This window comes from Grammomys surdaster, unplaced genomic scaffold (assembly GCF_004785775.1).
Source record: "Grammomys surdaster isolate TR1022 unplaced genomic scaffold, NIH_TR_1.0 139, whole genome shotgun sequence".
NCBI classification, from domain to species: domain Eukaryota; kingdom Metazoa; phylum Chordata; class Mammalia; order Rodentia; family Muridae; genus Grammomys; species Grammomys surdaster.
Genome location: NW_021604597.1, coordinates 15,733,340 through 15,754,045, shown reverse-complemented (window position 1 = coordinate 15,754,045; position 20,706 = coordinate 15,733,340). Strand labels below are relative to the sequence as shown.

General features: G+C 36.3%; 1 protein-coding gene across 1 annotated transcript in view; it reads right to left on the bottom strand.

Annotated features, from left to right (window-relative positions):
* Rsrc1 (arginine and serine rich coiled-coil 1) overlaps positions 1-20,706 on the bottom strand; it is a 326,375-nt gene that overhangs the window by 41,030 nt on the left and 264,639 nt on the right. The window lies entirely within an intron of this gene.

The window sequence follows — 20,706 nt, the reverse complement described above, 5'->3', positions numbered from 1 at the left end:
GGAATCTATGTGGAAGAGGAGGTAGAAAGATTTTAAGAGCCAGAGGTGGTAAATGACACCAAAGAAACAGCATCTTCCAGATACAACAGCATTGATAGACATTGGACTCACAGAAATTGTGACAACATACACGAGATCTATACAGATTCAAACCAGTTAAATCCTAGCATGGAGAAAGGGACATAGACACAGAGTAATATCCTTAAACCATAAGCTATTTGTTATTGAAACCTGCTCAGAAAGGGAAAACCAGTATTCTTCAATGTCATTGGGTGTATCAACCACACTCTAGAACACACCCTATGGCCAGAGTAGTTGGGCAACATAAAATAGACTCTATATTTGTTTGTTTGTTACGTAGGGTTTTTGTTTCAATTTATTATGATTTGTCATTTTTTGGTCTTACTAGGTTTTTGAGTTTGATTTTCATTTTATTCATTCTTTTTTTGTTGAGAGAAATAGAATATGAAACTGGGAGGGGGGAAGATCTGAGGCAAGTTGTAGGAGGGGAAGAATATGATCAAAATATATTGTATGAAAAATATTAAAAATTAATTGGAAAAAATTCTACAATTAAATGTTCAAATAATCAGTGATGGGTTATGAAAGGAAGAGAGCCAGTTTTCTTTAAGGTATAGCCCCTAGGTCATGTCATTCCAGTGTAGAGAGCCATATGGGCAGCAGAAATTAGTCTTGGTGGGTTTAAAAAGAGAACACAAATTAGGTTGTGAAAGGGGGCTGGAACAGGGAAGAGTTCAGGGAGACACTAAATATAATTAAACTACACAATAAGAAATCCTTAAGCAAAAAATAAAACTGAGGAAAAAAAAAGAAAATGGTTAACTACATACACAAGATTCTTCATTTGTACATCCTGTGGTAAACCATGCTGGGTGGAGTTCTTTCCAAGTGCTTCACAGCAGTGTAACCCAGCAGGTAAAATACTGTAACCACATAGAACACATCTAAGTTTTGGAGACAAGTTATCATACAGTATGAAAAGTACACGGCATTAGAAATCTAGACACGGTAAAAATTACTTTCAGGTTACTTTGATGCAGGCTATTTTTGGAAACATTGGTCAGATTCAGAGTATGCTACTGTGAAGTCAAGTTCCAGATCCAATCACTATGTCGTCTACATAATTGTAAAACAGAAAAACAAACAAACACAATAAGTTACAGTGCGAATTTTCAAGTGATAGCTTTATTACTTACTATCTACAGGATCTTGAGTAAGTACTTAAGTTGTCCAACTGACTTATAAAACAAGAACATTTTATAATTCACAGGGCTACTGTTAGGGTATAATTACATAACCTGGCTATGTATTAATTTTAGTAAAGGAAGTTGGAATAAACAACAAAAAACAAAACAGTTCTTTTCTCTTTCCCTGCTACCACCTACTATATATGTTTACCCCAGGATTGTTCATATTGACAGATTTGATAAATGTAAGCAATTTCTTCAAGGCATTCCCCAATTCTCTTGCCTACAAGTAATCTCTCCCTTTTCACAAGCAGTCTACCTGCATTTTGTTACCAGAGCTTATTTCTACATTGGTTCATACTTTATGCACACTGCGTATCTTTTTAATGGTCACACACACACACATACACACACACACGTGTGTGTGTGTGTTTTTAAAGAATAAGGAGCTCGTCTAATTTACCTTTGTAGTACTAGTATTTAATATTGTGTCAGAAACAGAAGGGAGGTTTTGCTAACAGAAGGGTATCAGTGAGAAAACAAGGCAGGGATCATGTTTCCATACTGACCTCTCTTTTGAACAACCATTAACTAAAAGAGGTCACTACAGCTCAATCAACACTAAAAGTCAGACAGGAGACATCAGACTGTGATTTATCAATTAGCGATTAGGTCAACTAACAGTTATTTGAAGCCTGGCATAAGAAAGAACCTTTAAAGAGTAATCCATGGGCATTTTCTTAGTCTGAAAACAGTGGTAATGGCTCTGCATCGTGCCACACTGCTTAATAACCCAGGAAAATGATGAGCAGGGTGCGATTAACAGTTTACTATTTACCATGAAATGCATTATTTTCTTATATGCTTATAAATAAGCATTTCTGACTAATTTTTTAAGTATTCTATGAATATTTTATATGATATAGACTTCATATTTACTGAGAAAGTTTTTCACATTGAAAACAGAATGTTTCTCAGATGTTTATCGTTTCAGAGGAAAACATCTTTAAATAAAAACATGAGTCCCTCATGTTGAAAATGATGTGCGTATGTACATTTATCACAGAATACAACTGTTTGAAAATGCATGTTGAGATGGCCTATCTACCAATTTAAAATATGATCACAGTAGATATTTTCAGATGTGAGGGGGAAAACATATAACACTTAAGAGCCCAAACACACAAGAGAGTTTTTCATTGGAATGTGTAACCTATGCCTAGACTCATGGGCTTCCACTTCACAGGAAGAGACTTGATTAGAAGCAGAACTAGTTGGAAAAGGATTTTAAAGATTTGGGAGTGCACTACATTTGTTAAATATTTTTGGTAGGATATTTAAGATCATATAAAAGATTAAGAACCATAAACAACTTGAGAATTTCTATCTTCTACTTTCTAATTTAGCAAATACATTTTGTTGTTCCTCAAAAGTCTAAAATCAGAACCTTTGGATTTTTTAAAATCAAATCTATGGCAAATATTCAGTTATTGATGCACTTTCTACCATTTTAATGTTTAATGTTTCTCATGCTCATGTCTATATTCCTAGTTATAATAAGCAATTTAAAAATATTATTTTAAAAATTGTTCAAGATCTTTAAAATAATTTTGGAGTCAAGTATGGAGTATTCATTGAGAATTTGTATTTTCATAAAGCATAAGAATATACTATGCCAGAAAACTGCCTAAAGAGATTATCATGTATACATGTTTAAAGCTAATATACACAGCTTAATTACAATTTCCTTACATGGCAGTTTATTTTGCATTTTACAATCCAGCAAACTGTCACAATAATAAATGCAAATTTCACTTTATGTCTTAAAAATCCTATATTCCAATGGTTTGCTATTTTCATTTAAAAATGGTGGTGAAATTCCCTTAATAACCAATAACACCTTTCTTGTCTGTATTCACTCATTCCCTCTGCCCACGTGGGCCTTACTTTTAAACTCATTGAAAATGATGTTTTCCAAGCATGTGCCACATGACTTGTTCATATAAATGGAGCAAATTAAACTGTCTCCACAGATATCCTATCACATTTGTAGTCCTGATTTCTCTCTTTAGCACGTGGCCAAGACACCGTATTATCTGCCTGCAGAGGTTGACCTCAGGATATTAGATTCTGCCACACAGCTCTCTTGTACTAAACCGAGGGGAAACACTTAATCACCCCTGCCTTTTCAGGAAAAAATCAACTTTAAATTTGCCATGATGAAAAATCAATAAACCAGTAATTGCTTGGCTTATCATTGCATGGAAGAACAAATTGGGAAGCGAAGCTTAGCGTCCACACAGATTTCAGTGAGACACATGGAGTTTCAGGATCACTAAGCTAGAAAAGGAAAAGGTCTCAGAGTGATAATTAAATCTACTCATGCTGATTTTCTGCCAAATTTATTTCCCAAGAGTATATAAAAATGTTTCACTGCTTACTAGCCAGGCATAACTAATCAAATCAACATTACACCAATGTACATACAAGACACAAGAAATGCAAATTCAAGACTATAGATACTAGATTAATACTGATAAAAATGTTAATAAAATTAATTTAAACTTTGTTCTTTTAAAAATTGTTTTGTTCTATAAATATCCATTAATACTTTATCAACTAACATAGCATTTTAGTTACATTATATCCTTCCCATTACTTTAAATAGTGAAAATTTTGATTAAGGTATAAAATTTTATTTATTTAATAAAATTCAAGCTAGCACTCATTAAGTATTTTTATTCCTAGGACAATTCTCTGTAGCTTATTTCATCTGGGTTCATTCTTCCTCAGTGTAAATATATGCTATTACGCATAAATCAGTCCATTATTCTACACAATTTCACCACAGTCAATGTAAGCTACCAGATCTGTTGTCTAAATTAAACTTCACACACAAAAACAGATTCATTGTCCAAAATAAAATGAGGACTATATATCATCTTTCAGACAAGGCAGATACACACCACGAAAAAAATAGTCCTAGAGATATTTGGTGTTAAAATGACTCGTCCTAATAGACCTAATTCCATGCCGCAGATCGGCACCACTCTAATGGAAGTGCAACACAATCACACTCAGACACTTGCACTAAGAGAAGGAGGAGGAGGAGGAGCTTTGCCTTTTCTTTTGTTAAAAAATGATTTTATGTGTGTCCTTCAACTGGCTACTGGGACTATGATAATTAAAACATTTAAAACAGCACAAGCCCCTCAGCCTCTAATCTGAAGCTCAGGTCAGCTGTCTGTAGATTCTAATTTGTCCTCCATTTGTATTCATGACAAGAAAATACTGAATATTTAACAGCAAACCAGCAGGAGGAGGTATTGTGGGCTTCGAGGTTAAATAATTTGATTTCTGTGCAGATTACATGTAACATCCAACAACTAATCTCACACCTGATTTGGCAATACAATTACAGTAACAATGATGCAGGTGCACCATCACTACAAAGTAAAGAAATAAGAACTTTTCCTCGTGGGCTGGGAAGCAATAACTTTAAAGTATTACACTGCTTCCTTCACTTCTAAGGCTACCTTTTCAATAGAAAAGCAAAACTAACTTCCAAAGCATGTCAATAGCTGCTCTGCTGCTTTGATGGTACTAGGAGAGCCTTCTATTTCAGCTCACTAAACAGCAGTGAGATTTACAAACAAAACACAGGTCTGTCAAGGGGCCTGCATGATGTCTTCTGGTCCAGTTTCCTGCCTTCGGGCAGGAATACATTGAAACAGAAGCTTTGTTTTGATCCAAGATAAACTTCCATCTGTTGAAAAGTCCAAAGGCTCTTTTAAGAGAATGGACTGCTCCTTAAAAGCAAGAAAACGATAATAAGGCAGAAAACCAGAGCAGAATACTATAACTTCCTTATAAGATCATGAAATTGATTACAACTGTTTTGAGAAACACACACACACACACACACACACACACACACACAGAGAGAGAGAGAGAGAGAGAGAGAGAGAGAGAGAGAGAGAGAGAGAGCGAGAGAGCTTAAAATTAAATTTAAAACCCCTGTAGCATAGAATGTATGCCTAGGATACTTCATGGAATTGAACAATGTACTTGAATTAAGATTTAGGTTATAAAGAGTAATCACAGCTTATTATGCATAATCATGTCAAACCATGTAGAAATGAAAATGTTGTATGATTTCACCATTTTCTATATTTTAAATTTATTTTCTGAAGAAGAGCATTAACAATTACATTAACCTATTATTAACCTGTTTCTTTCTACCTTTCCCTCCCTGTCTCCTTCCTCTCCCCCCCCTTCTCTCTGTTGATTGGTAGTTTTGTTGTTTATAATTATTGAATAAATCTGAAGGCAAGAATAATAATGAGGATTTTCTGGCAGTAAGTGGGTGCTACAACACTCAAGGTTTTCCCTGAGCCTTCTTTCTATACTTGTTATCCAATGCTATATTTAAAAAAATGAACTCTAGCTGGATGCTGAGGTATGCTCACAACAGCTACCTCAGCAGGCTAAAGAGGAAGGACTGCTTGAGTCCAGAGGTTTCCTATGCTGGGCAATGTGGAGAAACCATGTTCCTTTTACTTCAAAGAAGCAAAATACATTTTCACTCGCTGAATTTTTAGAATCATAATCTTTCACTTTTAAATTATTGAAGAAATTGCTCTATATTTGGCATAGCCAAATGGACACTGAGGCATAGTCTCTGTTCTCTCACAGTTTACCCTCTCTAGGAACACATGGTTACTTAGTGCTAAATGTTGAGGAGTTGATTAATACTTACAGGGGAAGAAATAGAGCTGCGGGACAGTGTCTATACCATCAAGAAGCTTTCAAACATGGTTCGCATACAAACAAAGTTAAAACATTCCCATTTTTTTTGGGGGGGGTTTCAGGACAGGGTTCTCTGTGTAGCCCTGGCTATCCTGGAACTCACTCTGTAGATCAGGCTGGCCTTGAACTCAGAAATCCATCTGCCTCTGCCTCCCATGTGCTGGGATTAAGGGCATGTGCCACCACTGCCCAGCTACATTCCTAGTTTTTAAAAATCACCTTCCTGTGCTTGATTCCCATCTTTCTTTAGTTTGCAAAGGGAGAGTTTTGTGGATCTCCTTTGTTATCTAGGACTGGCAACTTCAATGTATCCAATATGATTCAATGTTACTGACCAGACTAGTTCCAATCTCACAGGCCTTTTCTACACATGTAATAGGTTTTGTTCGTGTGTGTGTGTGTGTGTGTGTGTGTGTGTGTAAATGCTCAGTTGAGATTCTGTTCCTTATGTGAGAGAGAAATGACTAGAAAGTCATTAAGGACCAATAGATACGTTTTCTAAAAAAAGAAAAATATTATTTCATTTTCTCGTAAGCTTATAAAGTAGCAGGTTTCTTTATGGTATTTTCTTAAATACAAGTTTACAAGTTTCATTTACTTTTCCAAAAGCCACCCCCACCTCTTTAGCATTTCTTTGCTTCCATACTTGCTTATATGTTTCTAGTTTCAGCATTCCCCCTTCTTTTTATATCACATGTGTTCTACATGTTATTTTAGTGTGTGTGTGTGTGTGTGCACACATGACAGTGTCCATATGTAAAGGTCAAATCTGTTCTTTCCTTCCACCTTCATGTGGACCTGGAGGTTGACCTCTGGTCACTTGGCTTTTATACCAAGTGCCTTAACACACTGAGTTATTCACTGGCCTTCAGTAAACAGTTTGTTAATGATGTATCTTTCCAAGTTTAGCTGTATGCTAAGAGGTAAGCAAATACAGAGCAAGATCACCCCTTCTAGCTTTATGGGGATTAGAGAGTGGCAGGAACTAATGAAAGACTTTACATTTAATATGACTTAAATATGTTAAACAATGGCAATCTAGGTCAATGAAAGAAATTGGAAGAACTTTTTCTAAAGATGAAGTACAGTTAAATATAAATAATACTACTCCGCGCTGCACAGAAACAAGCTTACAAGAATAAGATTCAAGCCCATCTTCCTCAAATAGCAAGGTGGGTTTCAGCATCTATAGGCCACTTCTAACACCTTGGCACTGTCCTTCCTTCTAAACTCTGAATACTGTACATCTGTTGCTGAACATGAACGAAGAATGGCTTCAAGGATTCTCTTCCCCCAAGGACTTACCAGGGTACTACATAAATACCTGAGAAATTAGACAACAAAAGGAGGTCAAAGGGATACAAATTAGAAAGGAAGAAGTCAAAATATCACTATTTGCAGATGATATGATAGTATACTTAAGTGACCCCAAAAATTCCACCAAAGAACTCCTAAACCTGATAAAGAATTTCAGCAAGGTGGCTGGATATAAAATTAACACAAACAAATCAGCAGCTTTGTATACTCAAAGGATAAACAGGCTGAGAAAGAAATTAGGGAAATGACACCTTTCATAATAGTCACAAATAATATAAAATACCTTGGTGTGACTCTAACCAAGGAAGTGAAAGATCTTCGTTCCCGGGTTTCCGGCACCAGTTGCGGCGCGCAGCCGACAAGGAGAATGCCACACTCAGGATTCTTCTGACAGCAATTTATTGTACAGCTCTTTTAGATGGCAGTGAGGCGAGGGACTCCAAGCCCCAAAAACCTGTGGCTTATATAGAGCCCTAGGAGACGTGCCACACACTCATTGGCTCTTATGATATCGCCAAATTAGCATACTGGTTTTCGCAGGCGCACATTCAAGCAAGGCTCTCAAGAAGAACCAGGAAGCAGGAAACCAGCGCCATGTTGCAATGGCGAACGCGGCTCCTAACACTGTATGACAAGAACTTCAAGTCTCTGAAGAAAGAGATCGAAGATGATCTCAGAAGATGGAAGGGTTGGCAGGATTACTACAGTAAAAATGGCCATCTTGCCAAAAGCAGTCTACAGATTCAGTGCAATCCTCATCAAAATTTCAACTCAATTTCTCATAGAGTTAGAAAGAGCAATTTGCAACTTCATCTCGAATAGTGAAAACTATTCTCTAGGATAGTGAAAACTATTCTCAACAATAAAAGAACTTCTGGGGGAATCACCATCCCTGACCTCAAGCTGTACTACAGAGCAATAGTGATAAAAACTGCATGGTATAGTTGGGGAGTGGTCCCCGGCCTCATTGCAGGCCCGGGGACCCCTGAGCCAGCTCCTGGTTGTCCTGGGATCTCAGACTGCGGTTCTCCACCCCTGGAATGGTGTCCTGGGGCTTCCCTAAGGCCCAACACCTGCCCAGTAACAGCATGGGGTAACTACAGTCAAACTTCCTACATCCTGCCTCCCCTAGCAGACAGGCCCTTTGGGGGAACAGATGTGGGACACCATAACTCTACAGAATTCCACAAATTTTAAAAATGTCTAAAATAATTTGGACAAATTGATGATATAATATGGCTCTTCCAAAATGACTGACTCTAAAACTTCTAAATTGGTACATATTTCTTCACACTGTATCTAGGATTTCACTGCATCCAGAGAGATGGAGAACAGACTTTTAACTTTTATAGGAAAAAAATATCACTTCCTACTTGTACAATATTTTCTTCTATGGAATTTCAGACGTTATGGAAATATGCCAGTGCTAAAGAGGAACTAGACAAATATACATTTGAAGGAAACGTTAAATAGACATTTGAAGGAAACGTTAAATGACCACTCCCACTTTTGCTGAATACAAAGCCAAGCTATATTGTAGATGGTGATGACAGCCTGAAAGCAAGATCTGCAGGAGGGACATCGAGACTTCTAAGGTAGTTCTTGATAGTTATTGGCTCAAGATATGTTAGTTATAAGGCCAATATTAAGGCACCTTGATCCATCAAACTGGCCACTTAATAGCTATAGGCAATATTACAAACATGACTGCCCAAACAAGGCTGTACCTTTTAATCATAAATAAAGCACTTAAAAGGTTTGTTAGTTTACCGCACAGGCAATGTTAGTAGGAAATAGTATCATAAATATTAGGAAGAGCAATCTGAAGCAGGCACTGTGCCATTACTGAGATTATAAAGAAGTGTAAAATATATGTCATCTTCACTCAACGCACTACAACTTAGCTGAGAGTAATAGGAGTATTTTAAATAATAATGAATAAACTAATAATAAATAATAAATATATCCAAACACATAAGCAATATCCTCAAACATCACTCATAGAAATAATGAATATATTGCCTCAACAAGTGGATTTTCACAGTCTACTACTTATTCACAATGTTGCTTTTCACAGCCTACCATACAATCTGAATGGTCAGACACTCAATTCTTGGGAGGTTAGACTTTCTTTGTCAGGGAGTAGGGTTAGGGGTATACAGAGGTGAGGGGTAGTTGAAATGGATATAATTGAGATACATTACATACCTATATGAAATTGTCAAAGAATAAGTTTGAAACATACTCCAAAGAGATTTTTTTGGTTAAATTTAAGTTTTTATATGGTTAGAGAAACAAGTGGAAACTAGGTATTTCGGTAAACTACAGAAGAAAATGATTCTGTTTATGATGTTAAATGGTGTTTTTGTTTTTGAGATCAATTTTTAGATGAATATATAAGGACTAGGGCAATTATCCCATGTATTTATTTTATTTATTTTAAATTATTATTTAATTTAAAATTATTCTTTTAATTTATTTTTATTAGTATTTTAAATTATATTTTAAATTGTCATTTATTATTCCTAGGAAAATTTTTTTTTAACATCCTGATTTTGGTTACGCTCCCTTTACGCTTCTGAGTCCGTCTCTATAGCCGCTCCCATTTGGATTCACTCCTTTTCAGTCTCATTAGAAAACAAATAAGCTTCTAAGGGATCATAAAAAATAAAATAAAATAAAATAAAATAAAATAAAATAAAATAAAATAAAATAAAATATAAGATAAAACAAAAACCAACACATTGGAATTGGACAAAATAAACACAGAAGAGCCCAAGACAGGGCACAAGAAAGAGCCTCACTCATTCTCACACCTTGGAACACTGTAAAAGCACTAAACTTGAGGCTATAATGTATATGCAGAGGACCTGTTGCAGACCCATGTAGGCCCTGTGCCAGCTGCTTCAGTCTCTGGGTTCACAGTAGCTGTGATCATGCTGATTTAGAAGGCCTTGTTTTCTTGGTGTCCTCTCTCCCCTCTGGCTCTTACATTCTTTCTGCCTTCTTTTCTACTGGGTGCCCTGGTCCCTGAGGGGAAAGATTTGGTGGAGACATCCTTTGTAGGACCTAGTGTTTCAAAGCCTCTCGTTCATTACATAATGTCTATCAATGTATTTGTTTCCATCTGCTGCAGGTAGAAGTTTCTCTGATGATAGCTGAGCAAGGTACTGATCTATTAGTGCAGCAGAATGCCATTAGGTGTCATTTTATTGCCATAGTCTTTTAGTGGACTAGTATTATTTGGTCTTACTCTCTCTCTCTGGGCTATCTAGTTTTAGGTTCTTAGTCAACTAAACAGTGTCAAGATTGGGTTCCAACCAATCAGATGTTGGTTGGTTACTCTCACAAGTTTTCTGCCATCACTACACTAGCATATCTTGCAGGTTGGACAACATGGTAATCAGTGGCTGTATTGATGTTTACGTTTCTTTTAGTAGCATGCACAGTACCTTCCTGTACCAAACTAGAACATGTAAGTGAAAGCATTATGTAGGAACCAGCTCCACTTCTCCGTGTTTAACAAGTTGTGTAGATGTTGTCTTCAGCAATGGGGCCTTGTCTTCAGTTTGTGGAGAGCAACCTATATACTTTTGGCAATAGCCTGGATTGTTTAAGGATTCTCCTGAGACCCTTTTGGCCAAAACTCAAGTAGATACAACCCAATCTCCAGACTGAAAGCTTCATTTAATATCAAGAGATGCTCAGTTGGGGCTTTGTATTTTCATTTACTTGGCAACTCCATGGGAAGCTTCTATTGTATTGTTTTCATATGACCTCTCAAATGACCCTTAATTTCACCTATCCCTTCCCATATTGTCTCCCTTGTCCCCTCTTCTATTCCCCTCCCCACTTAATCCTTCATTCCAGTCCTCCTATTTCCCCTTCTTAAGCTATCAGAATCTGATGCCCCTCCACCCCCATCCCTTTCTCTAGAACTCACTTCTGTAGTTCTATGAATTGTAGCTTGGTTATCACTGACAATCTCAAATGGCACATGTATCCATATGCATATACCACTAATCAAATACCAAATATCAATATATACAAATAAAAGTAAAAATACTAATTTTTAATACTAAAAAAGTACAAATAAAAGCTGTAAATTATTTAATAACTATCAATCTATGGACACTTTTCTTCTTGAGACAAGCTTATTAAAATGAATTTTATTGAGAAAAATTACCCCCTGGTTAGCCTTGTGCTTAGATTTCCAGTGTTAGACCAAAATTTTCATTACTTTTATAGGGAGCTAGATTTTTTTGTATTAGATATTTCATTTAGATGTGGAGAAATAACACAATATAGACTATTCACTTTTTATACTAAAATATTTGAGATTTTGTAAAGGCAGGTGTAAATATAATTCGATAGAGAATTGAATAGACTAGAACTAACATTATAATTGCTCTTACCTGGGAAGATAAAGTCTGTATTCAGTGATGGGAATTTTCTTTTTCTGTTTTGTCTAAAAAATAGTTTGCTTTTCAGAACTCTGCTTTAATTAGATAGATTACAAATGAAGCACACAGCTAAAGAAGCAGTTTATCCTATTGTTTAATGTGATGAAACCTATCTATTTCTTTAGGCATGACTTTGACTATTAATCATTGTTACCCTTGAGTTTATTAGTTTACTAGTTACAAGTTTATTAGCTCTCATTTAACCTTAATATCTGACACCTTTGTGTTTATTTATTTATTATTTTACTTATTCAGTATGCATCCTGCTTACTGCCCCCTTCTCATCACCTGCTTCCACAATACTTCCCCCATTCCCGTCCCCTTCTCCTCCGAATGGGTGCAGCCTCCTCCCCATATCCTCCTACCCTAGCACTTCAAGTCTCTAGAAGGCTAGGTGGATACTCTCCTACTGAGGCCAGACAAGGTAGCCCAGAGATGAGAAATTTTAAGCAAACATTCTTTCTAAGTTGACTGGCATAAGATTCATGAACTGAGCTACTCTGAGCCAACTTTAAAAATAAACCAAGTCATTCTGCAGAAAATAATTTGTCTTCACAAGTTATGATTTTGATTAAGTGAACTTTTTTGGTTCCCATGCTAGTATTTAACTGCTGCTGTAAAAACAAAGAAAACTTAGGTATATAAATTAATTTTATTTGACAATGGAATGAAAAATAACAATAGTAAAAAAAAAAAAAAAAAGAGGCCTAGAGTCTCAGTAAAGTCAATCAGACTTTAAAAGGCACTATAGAAAGGTGTCCTACTATCTTGGAGACTAAAGTTCCATTTGGTCCACATTACACTCTTTACTCATGTTTGGTCCTCAATGTACTCTATGATAAGTTTGCAAAAATGCGCTAGAATTAAAAATAAAAAAGCAGTGCAATAACTGATCATACAAGAGTTTCATAGTACATTACTCTAACTATATATTTAGGTGGTATATGAAAAAAAAAATCAAGCCTTCTATAAGAAAACTGGGTTTAAAGAGATCACCTAAGGTTACATAGGATGAAAAGACACCGACCTCTAATTTTTCTAATCTTTATTTATTTCTTTTCATGATTTTTTTTTTTTTTTTGGTTTCTTCCTGTTGTACAATCAATGCTGGGTCATTGATTTTTCTCTTTTAGGATCTATTAATACACCGCAAAGCAGTACCTTGCATGAAGTACACACTAGGTAAACATATACATACACACTTAAATTTTTAAAATTATTTTTTTTTTGTGTGTGTATTGTTTGCGTGGTCATGTGTGTCCTACAGAGAATATATTGAGGTCTGAAGATAATTCTCAAGTTGATTCTCTTCTTCTACTTCACATTAATTCCAGAGGCCACAGCTAGGCTGACAGGCTTGTGCAGCAAATGCCCTTGCCCACTGAGCCAACTTGCCTATCCAGAAGATATATTTTTAAATGATAAAAGTCAATAAAAAGGATATATATATCTATATATATCTATCTCTCTATATATATATCTATCACATTATTCTCTTGTGCTGTAATTCGAAGTAACAATAATAGCTTATAGCAATATTAGTCGGGAAATGCTTTCTAATCATAACGTACAGTTTATAACATCTCTAGGCAATTTCTACTATCTTTCTGACTATAGTCACATGACATTAAGTTACTTTTTCAAATATAGAGCTGAGATGTGGCAAAGCAGATTCTAAATCTCATTCTGTCAGCAAGGGGATTCTAGGGATGCTTCCATGATGACACAATTGACTCCCTAGACTGCACTGACATTCTTAAGATGATATATTGATAGATATTTGAGAGGTATGTCTGCTTCCTAATTTTTAATCTATAGTGGAGATAACTAATTGAATATGAAGGCTATGGCTCTGATTGGTCTTGAAATTTGTGGTTTTGGAAAACATAAAATATTAAATTGGTAAGGAAATCCATGATCGGTGGTCACTAGAGACCTAGCAACGGTTACATAGATATCAGTATATCTGTTTTTCACTAATAAACACATCTTGCTGAAAAGAGCTATAACACAATCTAAACTGGCTTCCAACTCCATAAAGAGTATAGCTAAATGTGTGATACAAAAATGTATGAAGGGTAGAGAGATGGCTCAGTGGTTAAGGGCACTGGCTGCTTTTCCAGAGGTCCTGAGTTCAATTCCCAGCAACCACATGATGGCTCACAACCATAAAAATAAATCTTTAAATGTGGGACTGCGTAAGGGTATCCTGGGTCATGGTTGAGCAGGCGCTTAGAACCCCGAGATTCTCCATGGAATTCTGCGTGAGAACCGGCAGGAGTTCGGTCCCTCCCATCATCTAGGATCCTGAAAAACAGTCACACCTCCATAGAGTCACAAAGGCCAGGCTATAGGCCTCAGGCCCTAGAGATTTACATACTAATGAAGGCCAGAGGGAAGAGCAAATTAAACATTCCTCCCCCAGATCCTCCCCCAATCCTCCCCCTTTCTCCCTCCCTATATAACTCGGGACTGCCCTGAGTTTTGGGGGGGTACGCCTAGATCCATCTATTATCCGCCATGAGAATAAACCTTTTTGGAACTAAGGACTTCCTCGTGTTACTGGGGCCTGCCACCGCCAAGGCCCTCAGGCCGCTGGAACCATAAGAATCCTCCTCCCTGATGTGGGACCCGCCGCTGTGGCGGCCTTTTTAAATTTTCCCCACATTTAAATATGAAGGAAAATCATTCGTATTAAACTGTTTTGAAAATAAGAGAGCAAATGTGGTCAAATTTTGTAATATACCGGAAATAAAGAAATTATATTTATGAAAGCCAACACTACATGAAATGAACTTATCCTGAAAAGCACTTCAGCATTATTTAAAAGAGCAAATACGGATTTCTTTGTTAAAAAAATGACTTAGCACATATTGAGTATAGTTAATGCTATATTGTATAATAGACAAAATGATATGTAAGAGAAAGGCAACCACGTTCTTGCTGGCATAGAATCAAGGGGACTATAAAAGACAGATCACTCACTGCTGGGAGAAATAAGACAGATGGCTGATAATAGAACAAGTGGTCTGCAGTGATTTGTGACTAATGAAAGACTTAAGAAAATTAGGCCATAAGGCAACATATTCAGGTTAAGTAGAATTTTTTGTTAAGAAACTTAAGGAGGGGCCATCTGGAGACCATTCCACCTAGGTATCTATCCCAGGTGCAGTCACCAAAGGTAGATGTTGATGTGGATGTCAGGAAGTGCATGCTCTCAAGAGCCTGATACAACTGTCTCCTTAGAGGTCTGCAGGAGTCTGACATATTCAGAGGCAGATGCTCACAGCTAACCATTGAACTGATCATGGGGTTCCCAATGGAGGAGTTAGAGTGAAGGCCATTGGAGCTGAAAGGGTTTGTGGCCCCATGAGGAGAGCAACAATACCAACCAACCAGAGCTCCCAGGTTCTAAACCACCAGCCTACAGAGATACTTAAGTTCTGGGATGAAACTAGTTAGTCAAAGTAGGAGAGCTCCCCTGCGTACTTAACTCTAAGAATGTTCCTGCAAATCAGAATCGAGGCTACAGAAGGCAATCATTTTAGTTTTGTCTAACCTTCCATGCCAATTGAATAAACAGTGACTCCAAAAGGACAGCCAGATATCAGGTACTGCAGTTAGTTATCAATTATTCACGTATGTAGACAGGCTCTCATATAGCTGAGACTTGTGTCCACTCACTATGTAGCCAAGGTTGGCCTTGTTCTTTAGATTCTTCTGCTTCTACCCACAATGAGCTAGGAAGACAGGCGTGCATGGTCATGGCCAGCTTCTGGGATTCTTTTTTTTCAGTCATTCCAATCTTCATCCCTTTTTCTGGATTTCAGGTGACGAATCCCAGTAGACGTAAAAAAGGGATTATAACCATTCTCCTTCTGAATATGGCAAGACTAAGAACCATAAAGCAGTGGTGAGGGCAAAATCTAAAGAAGGGGATCGGAGAAATGAGATGCTTAAGTATGGCCCTAATATAGTCTAATGGGACAGAAGCAGATAAGGACAGGAAAAGGACTTTCATACCCAGCTAAAACACATGCTTTCGTCTGGAGTACTTCATCTGGGAATCCCAGGAACCTAAATGGGAAAACTTAATATGCAAACAGCTCGAAGTAAGAATATGAACACTATAATGCACAGATGCTTAGGAGAAGGATGTAAGATTCAGAGAGGAAGACAAAGCAGAGAGGAAGGAAGAATTACACCATGTTCTCTGTATATGTGCTGTATGCATACATGTAGGAGAATGAGTGTATAGGATCCATGTATAGGGATGGATGCAGGAGCCAGAAAGACAAAAAGGATGCTGGGTGACATCCTTCTACATGTTGAGAACTGGAGCTTGCTGTTTAGTGTACACTAGTTAGGAGGCGCTCCATGGATCCACTGGTCTCTGTCCCCCAAAGCTGGGGTCACAGACACACTCAGCATTTACATGGGTGCTGGAGACCTGGGCTCACATCCTCTTGCTTTTACAGCAAGTGCCTTTATCCAGTCAGGCATCTCCCTATACCCTTAATTATATTACTTTTAAACACTAAGTGTAAGGCTTCTGATTTATGATTGTTTAAGGAGAATCTTTACTGCTTACTAGCTCTATAGAAAGTGATTAATCATTGTGTCTTGTGGCCAGCCCTCCATAAATTACAGAAATAATATAAAAGCACAAAACTCAGTTTGTGAGGACTCACTGGAGTTAAAAATACATAAGATACTTAGGACATTGTTGGCACCTTCTTTTCCTTTATTTTCTACTATTCATGATCTCACCTTACTTAAAGGATTATCAAAGAGGAAGAAAGGAAAGAGAAAATTAAGGTTACTTCATTTTATTTCTTATCAATCAGCTGTGATCAAAGACTTGATTTTTCATTTAAATACACATGACTTTTGGTTTGACTTTAGTTTTTGTTAGTAGTTCCTTATATGATGTTCATATTTTCACTGTCCACCATTTCCATGAATAACTTAACATAAGCTGCCTGAGTTTTTTGGAAACAAAAAATATTTGAAGTAACTAACAAACTAACAAACCAACCAACCAGCATAACACATAACAGAGCATTTTTTGAATAAGTATAAAGGGAAAAGAATTCCAAAGCCACTATATTTATGCCAAATAAATTAACTTGAGAGAAATAAAATTCAAAAGACCATTACTATGCCCATAAACACATTAAAACATAATTAGCATCCTTAAATGAATACCAAATTAAATAAAAAAATAACATTTAGAAAACCCAAGGAGTTGTATCTAAGCATTGTAGAAGTTAAAATTACTTTCAATAATTTACTTTAAAAGGATACTAAGAAAGTGTGGCATGTTATCATATGCACATAATCCCAACCCTTAGAGAATGATGTGGATGAACCTGAGTTCAAGGACAGCCTGAGCTACATTAGTAACTTCCAGGTCAGTCAGTCAGTAAAAAAAAAAAAAAAAAGAAAAGAAAAGAAAAGAAAAGAGAATTCAAAGATTTCATATTCATTTCCTGAAATCCAACCCAAAGTAAAAAAAAAAAAGTACTTACGTTTAAGGAGGCATTTTTTTTTTATTGGATGTTTTATTTACATTTCATATGTTGTCCCCTTATCCCATCCCCCACCCACCCAGGAACCCCCTATCCCCTCACCCCTCTTCCTGCTTCTCTGAGGATGTACCCCTACCTACCCCCCCACTCCCACCTCCCCACCCTCAAATTCCCACCCCCTGGGTCATCCACCCTTCATGAGGCCAAGGATCTCTTCTCCCACCTATGCCCAGCAGGGCAAGGAGGCAATTTTTATACCGCATTTTGAAATACTTGTTTATATTTACCAAGAGATGTATCTTTATATAACCTCAGAAGAGTGAAAAGAGTTAATAAGCGGTTATGAAGGCCCATAAAGAATGTGCTAGCAATATCAGTAAGGGGAAGGTGAACTGAGCTATGTGTAAGGACAATAGGAAATATTCAAACTGTATGGATATAAGGCAAAACAGTAGTAACCTTGGGAAAAATTTGGTATACAGGCTGACTCTATCTTGGACATGATACTTTTCAAACATAATATGCTATTGATTTAAGAACACTCAAAGGAAAGGACTGCATAATAGTCAAAGCAAAATTGCAAGGTACGGTTTTTGCTATGCTAATACAATAGCTTTGTTGAGATAACAGAGAGCAGATAAAGGAAGCCAGATAGACAATATTTATCTACATTTGAACAATGCTTTCAACCCTGTGTTGCATATCAGCATGCTGAGAAATTAAGATATGAATTGTATAGATGATGTGACAGACTCAATTACTAGTGGCTTCTAGATTTGAAATAAAGGATTATTATTTTTTCAGATACAGAAGTTCATACCAATGTATCTCAAGTTTTAATTTGCAGCTAGACTAATTATATGAAATAAAATAAGTATAGCTTATACATTAATCATCTTCAGGGAAAGGTTAATTTAATAGAATTCAATATAATCCATAAGAAAAAAATTTGGAAGCAAATAATAACAAAGAATCTAAAAGGTGACTGATTTACTATACAAAACAAGTACAATAAACCTCATAAATAAAAAACGTTCCTTTCATATTTTAGAATCAGTGTCATAGAACTTAATCAGTTGAATTTTTCTTCAACAACGTAATTTTCCAGTTTTTTAATGCATAGAAAATTCAGTGAACTTAAGTAGAGATAAAGCCATATAGCAAATACTGATAACATTTTCTATTATCTAACTTCATTTTGCATGACTATAATTCATTACAGCAATTGTATAACAGCTAAGGTCTTGTCTTAGAGAAGGGACACAGCAGAGATGGATGCACTTTCAATATGATTATTTAAAATCCAATGTAAGCTGAAAATAAATCTAGGCTTGGACTTTAAAGAAGAAAAGAGATTTGGCCACTCACTTAATAATTTGTTGAAACAAATAATTCAAGATTTCCACTATGTGTGAGGCACTATGATACTAGGTCATTTACAGTCCTGGAGTCTATGTTTTACTTAGTATAACAGACTTGGAAAGAAACAATTAAAATGGGTATTGTTCTAAGGCTGGAATTTCCAACAATTCTCAGACACAGACAGAGAAAAGATATTATATATCACACACTACAAGAACTGCTTAATCTAATTAATCTGTATATGTATAGAATACTGGAAATGTAATACTTAAGTACCTGCAGTCATTAAGATATATTAAAGTATCTTTTGAAGGTAATTTATAACCAACTTATGATAAAGAGACTATTAGAAATAACATATTAGTTATTATTTGGAAATACAGGATGGAAAGCATTAAAACTTTCTTTATATGGGACTAAGAATTCATATTATATTTTTCATATTATATTCAATAATAATGTTAAAAATGCTATTACTAGCATTTCTTATTTTTATTATTTTATTTATTTACATCCCAAATGTTGTCCCCCCTTCCCAGTACCCTCTTACAGAGTTCTTCCCCCAATCCCTCTTCCCCTTTGCCTCTGAGAGTGTGCCTCCCCCCCCTCCTCCCTGTGTCCCCTCACCCTGGAGCATCAAATCTTTACAGGATTAGGCACATCCTCTCCCAGTGAGGCCAGACAAGGCGGTCCTGCTACATATGTGGCAGTGGTGGTGATAGCTCAGAGCAGCCTGTGTATGCCCTTTGGTTGGTGGCTACTAGCATTTCTTATTTTCTAAAAATTGATTAAAACTCTAAGATCTGAATGAATGTGTTTGAACTAAAACTATTACAAAATTTTTATCTGGGAGACTAATATGTACTAGTTGTGATAGACAAAACCATGTATTCTATAAGGTCAGTGTTATCATTTATTTATTTTTTTATTTTACAATTTCTGAGCTGCACTGTTTATTTTGCTGCTTGAGCCCTAAGTGACAGTGTGCCACTGAGAGTACAGGTCACCTAACCTTTACTAGCTGCAAGTACAGGAATAGATGGACACAGTTTTGGAGAACTGACATTTTGCAAAATGCAGCCAACATTTTCATTTATACATGAGAAAAGGAAGTGTTCAAAAGGGTATGAATTTCAAGTTATTGGAGGTTACTTGTGAGAATTTCTGCAGGTACAACATGTTTAAATTTAACCAACAGTAGCATGTCAGTATATTTAAAATCATGACAAAAGTCTCTTTCTGGTCATGTTGCCCATGACAAACTACTATGGTGTTGTATGTTTAGGGCAAGATGTCAACACAGCATAAATCCCATGGTGTTTTGGTTTTCTTCTGGAGATTAAAGCAGAAGTGCTTTTTTGATCAACTGGTTTATGTTTTGCTGCTGATTTATCCCCCCCACCAAACAGCTTTACTTATCAATTGGTTTTATTGATACAAAGCTAAACAGTACTTAAAATTCCTTCGACTGCTTTCTGTGCAGTCTTCTATTTACTGGTAATGTAGGCATACAACAAACATCAGTGGGACTGGAGAGTGTAGTGAGTTGTAAATGCCAAGATGGATACATTCAAGAGCTCTATTTTCTCAGTGAGTTATATTAGTTGGTCATAGATTACAGCACACAGTTAAGATTTCTGCAGGTCAAATATGATGAGAAAACTTATACATGTATGTAAATTTAGTTTGAATGCATTTCTTTGTAGAGTTCTGTCACCCAGACCTACAGACCTTTCTTATAGATGAGCAACTGGGGACTTGGATTGATGGGGTGGTGCTGTTAGCATTCAAACTTTCAAATGTAAATGTATGCTTTTCTTGGATCTCAGATTCTAACCAGAGACAAAAACCGCAATTCTTTCCTGGTGTTATGGTAAAAGGTGTATATACATTAAGACTAGAATTTTAACTTTCTAATTTACACAATAATATACAAAGCCAAAATGTGCACATGTTATCAGTCTTTCAACTTCTCAATACATACTTCCTCTTGTGAGCTTTTGAGAAGCTGGGAGA